Source organism: Coregonus lavaretus, assembly GCF_964263955.1.
Source record: "Coregonus lavaretus genome assembly, chromosome: 26".
NCBI classification, from domain to species: domain Eukaryota; kingdom Metazoa; phylum Chordata; class Actinopteri; order Salmoniformes; family Salmonidae; genus Coregonus; species Coregonus lavaretus.
The window spans coordinates 4,486,653-4,497,811 of NC_140013.1; the positions used below are offsets into that span (position 1 = coordinate 4,486,653).

The 11,159-nt window shown below is 43.1% G+C and overlaps 1 pseudogene across 1 annotated transcript; it reads left to right on the top strand.

Annotated features, from left to right (window-relative positions):
* The first annotated feature begins 4,671 nt into the window (after positions 1-4,671).
* Positions 4,672-10,934, top strand: LOC311101483 (guanylate cyclase soluble subunit beta-2-like; annotated as a pseudogene). The gene is made up of 7 exons: positions 4,672-4,804; positions 4,959-5,062; positions 8,506-8,722; positions 9,015-9,335; positions 9,995-10,143; positions 10,330-10,458; positions 10,814-10,934. The product of its transcript is annotated as a guanylate cyclase soluble subunit beta-2-like (transcript).
* Positions 10,935-11,159: the final 225 nt, after the last annotated feature.

Sequence of the window (11,159 nt, forward strand, 5' to 3'; positions counted from 1 at the left end):
GCCACAATCAACAGCCGCTGCATGAGGCAATTGGTGGTCCCACCATATACTGAATGGTTTTCTGATCCACGCCCCTACCTTTTTTTAAAGGTATCTGTGAACAACAGATGCATATCTGTATTCCCAGTCATGTGAAATCCATAGATTGTGGACTAATGAATTTATTTCAATTGACTGATTTCCTTATATGAACTGTAACTCAATAAAATCTTTAAAATTGTTGCATGTTGTGTTTATATTTTTGTTCAGTGTATTTGATTGTTTGTATTTATTGTATTTTCTTTTTTACAATTATTATTTGTTATTTTAATTATTCTTGTTTTTCTTGTGTGTGTGTGAAAAGTTTGTGATGCTAAATGTTATTTTTTTAAATCTATCTGCCTAGGGACTATAGATTAAAACTAGCCAGCTGGCTAAATCCAGCACATATACAGAAATGTTAATTAATAATATAGGCCTACATTGTCCCTGTGAAATAAATAAATGAGTAGTTTTATTTCAAATATTTAATCTAAATTATTTGTTGAATGTCATATTGCTAGCCTAATGTGAATGGGACCTTCAGTACCTAGATGCCCCTGTTTGTACGGAGTTGAGATCATTTCATCACCTCTATCGCCTGAACAGCGCCTTTGACACTCCTCTCGACCGCACGCCACACCAACGCCCTCGCCAACAGCTGCAGATGGGTGAACGGGTTTCTTCAGTCACTATTCGATGCGCAGCGGCAGAACTGATGGAATAAGGAGCTGAAGCTTTTGTGGCTATACAAGATATAGACCTAGGCATATCACTTGAATGAAATATATTCATTCTGGCTGTTGACAGAGATAATGTTGTGCGTTAGAGTATGTGGTCCCGAGGTCTCCAGAGATGTTTCAACTTGGGGTCGTGTTTGTGCAAGGATAAACTGGGAATAAAGGTTTGCAGACACAGTGTCAGCAGAATCCAAACCAAAAGAGATGGTAAATTGTGTGTCGACCCATAAATGAACTTATAGTGATAGATAGTCTAAACTGAAATGTTACAGTATAGGTAGGCCTATGTTATATTTGCAGGGGTACTCAACTCTTACCCTACGAGATCCGGAGCCTGCTGGTTTTCTATTATATCTGAGAATTAATTGCACACACCTGGTGTCCCAGGTCTAAATCAGTCCCTGATTAGAGGGGAATAATAAAGAAATGCACTGGAACTGGCTTCGAGGTCCAGAATTGAGTTTGAGGGTTATATAGGCTACTGGACTGAACTGATCAATAATGATAATTCAATGTGTTTTAAGTAGTAGGTTTACTCATTAGGCTCATTGAGGATTCAATAGGCTATGTCACTCTGACATATATAAATATAGCCTATCTTCTATGAATGGGATCAAAACAAAAATGCTGCTGAGTTTACAATGCTCTCTCTGCAGTATGGATTTATCAACACCACGTTTGAAGTCGCTGGTGGTTGACAAGTGTGGCAAAGAGACATGGATGAAGCTTAGGTAACAATGTCATTAATTAACAGTGGACTCATTAACATCATATTAGACTATATGGATGTCTCTTGATAATTGAATAATTGCAATAATATGTTGCGTAATTCCAGACGGTGGTGGTAAAGGTTAGCGTTGAGCTCGGCCCCTCTCTCAGCGTGGAATTATAGACTAGCTAATTGATGGATTCATTCACTGCTTTCTGTTTAATGGTCATCAAAGGGATGTGTAACCTGCTGAAATTAGTTCATCATCATCATACCTGCCTAAATGACTACCGTCCAGTAGCACTCACGTCTATAGCCATGAAGTGCTTTGAAAGGCTGGTCATGGCTCACATCAACACCATCATCCCGGAAACCCTAGATCCACTCCAATACCGCCCCAACAGATCCACAGATGACGCAATCTCAATTGCACTACACACGGCCCTTTCCCACCTGGACAAAAGGAACACCTATGTGTGAATGCTGTTCATTGACTACAGCTCAGCGTTCAACACCATAGTGCCCACAAAGCTCATCACTAAGCTAAGGACCCTGGGACTAAACGCCTCCCTCTGCAACTGGATCCTGGACTTCCTGACGGGCCACCCCCAGGTGGTAAGGGTAGGCAACAATACATCTGCCATGCTGATCCTCAACACGGGGGCCCCTCAGGGGTGCGGGCTTAGTCCCCTCCTGTACCCCCTGTTCACCCACGACTGCGTGGCAAAGCACGACTTCAACACCATAAATACGTTTGCTGACGACACAACGGTGGTAGGCCTGATCACCGACAACGATGAGACAGCCTATAGGAAGGAGGTCAGAGACCTGGCAGTGTGGTGCCAGGACAACAACCTCTCCCTCAAAGTGAGCAAGACATATACACTACTGGTCAAAAGTTTTAGAACACCTACTCATTCAAGGGTTTTTCTTCATTTTTACTATTTCTACATTGTAGAATAATAGTGAAGACATCAAAACTATGAAATAACACATATAGAATCATGTAGTAACCAAAACAGTGTTAATTGGTTACTACATGATTCTATATGTGTTATTTCATAGTTTTGATGTCTTCACTATTATTCTACAATGTAGAAATAGTAAAAATGAAGAAAAACCCTTGAATGAGTAGGTGTTCTAAAACCTTTGACCAGTAGTGTATATGTCTTGCTCACTTTGAGGGAGAGGTTGTTGTCCTGGCACCACACTGCCAGGTCTCTGACCTCCTTCCTATAGGCTGTCTCATCGTTGTCAAATCAAAATATATTTTATATTTCACATTCTTCAAATAGCCACCCTTTGCCTTGATGATGTGGTCCTCTGTAGCTCAATTGGTAGAGCATGGCGCTTGTAACGCCAGGGTAGTGGGTTCGATCCCCGGGACCACCCATAAGTAAAAATGTATGCACACATGACTGTAAGTCGCTTTGGATAAAAGCGTCTGCTAAATTGCATATTATTATTATATTATTATATTATGACAGCTTTGCAAAATCTGAAATATCACATTTACAAAGGTATTCAGACCCTTTACTCAGTACTTTGTTGAAGCACCTTTGGCATTGATTAGCATCAAGTCTTCTTGGGTATGACGCTACAAGCTTGGCACACCTGTATTTGGGGAGTTTCTCCCATTCTTCTCTGCAGATCCTCTCAAGCTCTGTCAGGTTGCTGCACAGCTATTTTCAGGTCTCTCCAGAGATGTTCGATCGGGTTCAAGTCTGGGCTCTGGCTGGACCACTCAAGGACATTCAGAGACTTGTCCTGAAGCCACTCCTGCGTTGTCTTGGCTGTGTGCTTAGGGTCGTCTTCCTGTTGGAAGGTGAACCTTCGCCCCAGTCTGAGGTCCTGAGCGCTCTGGAGCAGGTTTCCATCAAGGATCTCTCTGTACTTTGCTCCGTTCATCTTTGTCTCGATCCTAACTATTCTCCCAGTCCCTGCTGCTGAAAAACCTCCCTACAGCATGATGCTGCCACCACCATGCTTCACCGTAGGGATGGTGCCAGGTTTCCTCCAGACGTGACACTTGTCATTCAGGTCAAAGAGTTCAATCTTGGTTTCATCAGACCAGAGTATCATTAGGTGCCTTTTGGCAACTCCAAGCGGGCTGTCATGTGTCTTTTACTGAGAAGTGGCTTCCATCTGGCCACTCTACCGTAAAGGCCTGATTGGTGGAGTGCTGCAGAGATGGTTGTCCTTCTGGAAGGTTCTCCCATCTCCACAGAGGAACTCTGGAGCTCTGTCAGAGTGACCATCGGGTTCTTGGTCACCTCCCTGACCAAGGCCCCTCTCCCCCGATTGCTCAGTTTGGCCGGGCGGCCAGCTCTAGGAAGAATCTTGGATGTTCCAAATTTCTTCCATTTAAGAATGATGGAGGCCACTGTGCTCTTGGGGATCTTCAATGCTGCAGACATTTTTTGGTACCCTTCCCCAGATCTGTGCCTCAACACAATCCTGTCTCGGAGCTCTACGGACAATTACTTCGGCCTCATGGCTTGGTTTTTGCTCTGACTTGCACTGTCAACTGTGGGAAGTTATATAAACAGGTGTGTGCCTTTCCAAATCATGTCCAATCAATTGAATTTACACAGGTGGACTCCAATCAAGTTGTAGAAACATCTCAAGGATGATCAATGGAAACAGGATGCACCTGCGCTCAATTTCGAGTCTCATAGCAAAGGGTTTGAATACTTGTAAATAAGGTATTTCTGTTTTTTATTTGTTATAAATTTGCAAACATTTCTACAAACCTGTTTTCACTTCGTCATTATGGGGTATTGTGTGTAGATTGCTGAGATTTTAAAATATTTAATCCATTTTAGAATAAGGCTGTAACGTAACAAAATGTGGGAAAAGACAAGGGGTCTGAATACTTTTTTTATTCAGTCGGATAAACACTCCAAACAGCCTACCCGACCGCTCGGAGGCGTCCGGAAGGTCTTAAAGCACACCCTTGCCTTGTTTTCTATCACATTCCAATGATCAAACTGAGGGGGACAAAAATGCAATTTCAGATTGTGGGGGGGACATGTCCCCCGTCCCCAGTGAAAGTTGCGCCCCTGCATACGCTACAGAAACAAGCAGATGCATGTCTGATGATCTCCAAAGAATTGTCCCAAAACTATCTCAATAACCTAACACAACACACCCAGTTTTCCACATGGTTTGAAAGTTAACCTTTTTATGCAATTTAGCCATAACATGAATGTCCTCCAATGTGTCCCTTGCGCCATCCATCAGGACATACAGAAATCATTGCAGAGGAAACACCAATCTCAGGGAGTGTGTAGGAACCACTGGGAGACTGTGAGGGGGTTAGTCCAGCTTGGGAAGGGTAAAGCCCAAACATCTCTTATCATTCCTTTTCTAATGGATTGGCTCTCTCCGCCTCAGATATCTTTAAAGCCAGGCAATTCCATCTTCCTTGTCTTGATATCTCTAATCTTGATATCCTTGGTATCACTAATATGTGTTTACTTCACTTATAGGCAAACCCTTGAGAGGATTTGAGCCAGTCTACCCGGAAAACCTTTGCATCGACCTGAAGACATTTTGCAATGCCTTTCCCTTCTATATAGTGTTCGATGAGGAGGTACAAAAATATTATCTCCCAGATTCCCTCTTGGTATTGAGTACATACACTGTAAAACATTTTTTTTTTTTAAATGCATTGACTGGTTACAAGTACATTTGTTAGGTTTTCTCAATTGAAAAAAAAAGACATTTGTTGAAACCAAATATATCACTCAATGTTATATTGTATTATGAACAAACCCTTATTTCAAGTTGTAACTAATTTCTATCAACACTTAACTTACTTTTCCCCTTTGGTTAAACCTAATAAATAACATAAATACAAACTACTATATATAGGCTACTACAACCCATTTTTTCATGTTGTATCAAGTTGATTTTTCACTTTGGAGTTACCTATCCAAATTTCTTAAATTGGGTTACAAGCAATTACTGTAAATCAGTTTCCAGTTAATCAAGATATTAAGTTGGTTCCATAACATGAAATCATGTCTCCAAACACTTTCTTTACATAAGAATTGTACATTAACTGGTTACCAATATTGTAACCAAATGGTGACCATCTCATCAATTGAAACCTTTTTTTATTTATTTTATTTTTATTTCACCTTTATTTAACCATATAAGCCAGTTGAGAACAAGTTCTCATTTACAACTGCGACCTGGCCAAGATAAAGCAAAGCAGTGCGATAAAAAGTTACATATGGGATAAACAAAACGTACAGTCAAAAACACAATAGAAAATCTATATACAGTGTGTGCAAATGTAGTAAGTTATGGAGGTAAGGCAATAAATAGGCCATAGTGCAAAATAATTACAATTTAGTATTAACACTGGAGTGATAGATGTGCAGAAGATGATGTGCAAATAGAGATACTGGGGTGCAAATGAGCAAAATAAATAACAATATGGGGATGAGGTAGTTGGGTGGGCTAATTACAGATGGGCTGTGTACAGGTGCAGTGATCGGTAAGCTGCTCTGACAACTGATGCTTAAAGTTAGTGAGGGAGATAAGAGTCTCCAGCTTCAGAGATTTTTGCAGTTCGTTCCAGTCATTGTCAGCAGAGAACTGGAAGGAATGGCGGCCAAAGGAGGTGTTGGCTTTGGGGATGACCAGTGAGATATACCTGCTGGAGTGCATACTACGGGTGGGTGTTGCTATGGTGACCAATGAGCTAAGATAAGGCGGGGATTTGCCTAGCAGTGATTTATAGATGACCTGGAGCCAGTGGGTTTGGCGACGAATATGTAGTGAGGGCCAGCCAACGAGAGCGTACAGGTCACAATGGTGGGTAGTATATGGGGCTTTGGTGACAAAACGGATGGCACTGTGATAGACTACATCCAATTTGCTGAGTAGAGTGTTGGAGGCTATTTTGTAAATGACATCGCCGAAGTCAAGGATCGGTAGGATAGTCAGTTTTACGAGGGCATGTTTGGCAGCATGAGTGAAGGAGGCTTTGTTGCGAAATAGGAAGCCGATTCTAGATTAAACTTTGGATTGGAGATGCTTAATGTGAGTCTGGAAGGAGAGTTTACGGTCTAACCAGACACCTAGGTATTTGTAGTTGTCCACATATTCTAAGTCAGACCCGCAGAGAGTAGTGATTCTTGTCAGGCGGGCGGGTGCAAGCAGCGTTCGATTGAAGAGCATGCATTTAGTTTGACTAGCGTTTAAGAGCAGTTGGAGGCTACGGAAGGAGTGTTGTATGGCATTGAAGCTTGTTTGGAGGTTTGTTAACACAGTGTCCAATGAAGGGCCAGATGTATACAAAATGGTGTCGTCTGCGTAGAGGTGGATCTGTTTGTTAACTTGGCTTTCAAATACTTTTGAAAGGCAGGGCAGGATGGATATAGGTCTGTAACAGTTTGAATCTAGAGTGTCACCCCCTTTGAAGAGGGGGATGACCGCGGCAGCTTTCCAATCTCTGGGGATCTCAGATTATACGAAAGAGAGGTTGAACAGGCTAGTAATAGGGGTTGCCACAATTTTGGCGGCTAATTTTAGAAAGAAAGGGTTTGTAGGGGTCCAGATTTTGCAGCTCTTTCAGAACATCAGCTGTCTGAATTTGGGTGAAGGAGAAGCGGGGGTGGGGGGGGGGGGGGCATGGGCAAGTTGCAGCGGAGGGTGCAGAGCTGGTGGCCGGGGTAGGGGTAGCCAGGTGGAAATCATGGCCAGCCGTAGCAAAATGCTTGTTGAAATTCTCAATTATTGTAGATTTATCGGTGGTGACAGTGTTTCCTAGCCTCAGTGCAGTGGGCAGCTGGGAGGAGGTGCTCTTATCCTCCATGGACTTTACAGTGTCCCAAAACTTTTTGGAGTTAGTGCTACAGGATTTCTGTTTGAAAAAGCTAGCCTTTGCTGTTCCTAACTGATTGTGTATCTTGGTTCCTGACTTCCCTGAAAAGTTGCATATCGCGGGGGCTGTTTGGTGCTAATGCAGTACGCCACAGGCTGTCCAGGCTCTTTAGAATCACAGTACTTACATTTTTCTACTTCATATTCATCATCTCCAGCACCACCCCAACATATGTGAAAATGGCACGTTTCTATGTTTTGTAGTAAAAAAAGATAAAGGAAGATAAGTGTTTCCAATGACATCATCAGTGTGTATCATGTGATTTTAACCAATCATGAGTAGGCATTGCCTACTAATTGCCTACTTATTGTCTACTAATTTGTTGATGTCATTGGAAACACTTACCTTACTCTATCTTTTTTACTATAAAACATAGAAATGCGATATTTTCACATATGTTGGGGTGGTGCTGGAGATGATGAATATGAAGTTGAAAAATGTCAGATTCAGTGCTGGCAGTGACCATATAAACATTAAGAAAACAGAACACATTACCTGGAATGACATTCACTCTCACGGGTGGCCAAAAATAACAAACTGAAAGCCATGCCCCCAGTAGGCTATGCCTCCAACTCTTCTGATAGGCTGTCGCCACTATATTGCACCCACCACTATGCAATGCAAATGCGCATGTGGTGTTGAAAGCAATTTAGAAGCTTTCCTTTAATTTAAAAAATCACATTGATCTGTCAAATTCTTTATTTGATTTCATACAAATTGAATAGAATAGGTTGAACGAACCAAAGCGTAATTTTGGATCATACCAATCAGAAAAAGCACTTCAGATGAACAACAGCACCGTCCCACTTTTTACAGTGTGGTTTAGTAATGCCAGATAAGCACTGGGATGGTTTCCCGGACACAGATTAGGTCTAGTCATGGACTACAAAGCATTCTCAATGGAGAATCTCAATTAGAAGTGCTTCTTAGTTCAGGACTAGGTTTAATCTGTGTCCGGACACTGGCCCTTTGTGTAGATATGGTGAATTGTAATCTTAATACATGGAGTGAGGCTGCTGAAGTGCACTACTTTTGACCAGAGCCCTATTGACCCTCGTTAAAAGTAGTGCACTATATAGGGAACAGGGTGCCATTTGGGACACAGCCTGAATCTCTGCTCTCTGGTCCAACCCCTGCAGCTGATGGTGAGACAGGAGGGGGTGAACGTCCAGAAGATCCTCCCCGGGCTGCAGACCATGAGCATTCACCTGGACCAGTACCTTAGTATCGTCCACCCCGAGGTCACCTTCACCATCTCCAGCATCAGGAAGTTCATCAACAGCCACTTTGTCCTGCATTCGCGACGGGACATGATGCCCGAGGCCTGGAGGGACAGACCCATGCTGGAGCTCAGAGGTGGAATTAATGAATGAACAGATTAATTAATTAATGAACAGATGAAGGAATGAAAGAATGGATGGATGGATTAACGGATGACTGAATGGATGAATAAAGGAAGAAAGTCAGGAAGTAAGTAAGGAATGAGGAAGTAAAGGAAGGAAGAAATAAATGAATGGTTAATTATTATTGTGTCATGCCACTTATCTCACCATAAACATTTGACAGAAACACACACATCCCCCCTCCCCTCCATTTAATTTCCCCCATTCACTCTCCTTATTTCCACCCCTTACTCCCCTGTTCCCAGGTCAGATGTTGTGGATAGAATCTCTGCAGTGCATGCTGTACCAGGCCTCCCCTTTGCTGTGGAGCCTCCACGAGCTGGAGGAGCAGAGCATGCACATCTCTAACGTTGCCCCTCAGGACGTCACGCGGGACCTCATCCTGCTCAACCAGCAGCGGCTGGCCCAGATGGAGCTCTCCAACCAGCTGGAGAGGAAGAAGGAGGAGCTCCGACACCTGTCCCAGCATCTGGAGGAGGAGAGGACCAAGACGGAGAACCTGCTGTAAGCCATGCTGCCCAAACACATGGCCAACCAGCTGAAGGAGGGGAAGAGAGTGGAAGCAGGTGAATGACACATGGAGAGGAGATGTGAGGAGAATAGAAGAGAGGAAAGGTGCGGAGAGGCGAGTTGAGGAGAGAAGAGGAAAGGAGAGGGAAGGAGTGGAGAGAGGAAAGGAGAGAAGATGAGAGGAAAAAAGAGGAGTGGAAAGGAAATAATTGGTGAGAGGATTGGTGAAGTATGTGAAATGCCCTAGTAGTATACAGTAGCCTATGCCTCCCTTGCTCTGACACACAACAGACAGTAAAAGATGTACAGAGTGGAATTGGGGGGAATTTTTAAGGATATTTCCCTGCCCTGCTGCAGTGTATTACATATTTAATGGCATGAGCTCCAGATTGAGACAGCCCCACAACACAGCCAGCAGCTGGTGGCTCCCAGACACATCTCTCTTTGAAGCACAGAACACAGAAAGACAGAGAGACACAGACAGACGGACATGCATGCACAAGGCACACACACAACTCTCGTGCATAAACAGCACATGCACGCGCGTGCACACACAAAATGAATTGAGATGAATCGACAGGCCAGCTACATGTGAATAAGGATTAAGCAGAATAACTTGTTTTCACTATTGTTCTCAACATTGCAAAAGGACAGTGGTATATTTATGGAAATGGCCATATGGTCGGTGGTGGCTGTGGTTATGTTTGCTCTAAAGGAGAGTTCAAGGAGTGCACCATCCTCTTCAGTGACGTGGTCACCTTCACCAACATCTGCTCGGAGTGTGAGCACATCCAGATCGTCAACATGCTCAACTCCATGTACCTCAAGTTCAACCGGCTCACCACAGTACACACAGTTTACAAGGTAACACAATATTACATTTGTCAGATACGCTAAACACAATGATTTATCATTCATAATTTAAACATCTAATGAATGATTCTACATATCCATCTATTCATTCATCTTGACCAGGCAGCCTGGAATAGCCATTTCAGTATTTATCTGACCAATATCAATCTGCCTGTGTGCATCAGATGGAGACCACAGGCCTACATGTTGGTAGGTGGCGTGCCCATCCCAGTGTCCAGCCATTCTGAGAGGGTGGCCAACTTTGCCCTGGACTTGATCATAGGAGCTAGGGAGGTCATCAACCCCATCACAGTAGGGCCTATCAAGGTGAGACCCACAGATGGCTGGTGTGTTTGAATGCTGGATTGATTCTTCCCTATATATTTCTGTAACAGCATTGTTCCATTGATCCAAATCCAAAGGGTTGTATTTCCCTGCCCTTGTCTTTCTTTTTGAGCTGATCTTTCACAGTTCTCCTGCTAGTTTATTATCACAATACAATACCTCTCTCTGTGTCTGAGGTTGGTCTAGTGGGTAACACAGCCGCCAGCAGCACATAAATGTCACCCCCCAGCGTGGATACGAATCCTTCCACTACTCAATGCTCATTTCCACCGATTTCTGTCTCAATAAAGTAAAAATATCCCACAAAATACATTTAAAAAACAACCAATATCTGTAGATCTGGGTGGGGGAGAAGATGCCTCGATACTGCCTGTTCGGAGACAGTAAACACAGCGTCTCGCATGGCGAGCCACGGCCTCCCCAACAAGATCCACCTCAGCTCTAGTGTTTACCTGTAAGACCTCAGCTCATGTCACTGAACTGCAGGAAATTAAATCAATCAAGCAATCGATCAAGAAAGCAAGCAATTTTATTTATAAAGCCCGTTTTACATCAACTGTTGTCACAAAGTGCTTTACAGTAGATTGATGATTGGTTAGTTGGTTAGTTGCTTGGTTGGTTGATGGATTCATTTATTAATTAAGTGCTTGGTTGGTTGAGCCCATAGTGCTCTGGTCGAAAGT